Here is a 375-nt window from a genome sequence, read left to right on the forward strand (position 1 = left end):
AAAGCGGTGAAACTCAGCGAGTGGTCAGGGGTGTTCACTGATATGGTCACACAAAATCGCTGCAAAATACGCATTCCAACAGGTTTTATCATAGTTTTTGCCAACTCCATTGACTTGTGTTAGATGTGCTGTGAGGTACGGTATTACTCCGCCGCCGGGAACGTTATTTGTATTCTTGCAATTGGCAAAGGTGGATTATTGCCACCAACTGGGCTGGAGTGTCTATTATTTAAGCTCTCAGCGGAAGAATATACGGGTGTGAGGCGTTTGGAAAAATACGTCCACAAGTTTACAACGAATGCTAAAAGACCTGTTGGAAGGCATCTTTTGCAGCGATTTTTGTGTGAGCATATCAGTGAACACCCCTGACCACTC

This window comes from Misgurnus anguillicaudatus, unplaced genomic scaffold (assembly GCF_027580225.2).
Source record: "Misgurnus anguillicaudatus unplaced genomic scaffold, ASM2758022v2 HiC_scaffold_34, whole genome shotgun sequence".
Taxonomy (NCBI): domain Eukaryota; kingdom Metazoa; phylum Chordata; class Actinopteri; order Cypriniformes; family Cobitidae; genus Misgurnus; species Misgurnus anguillicaudatus.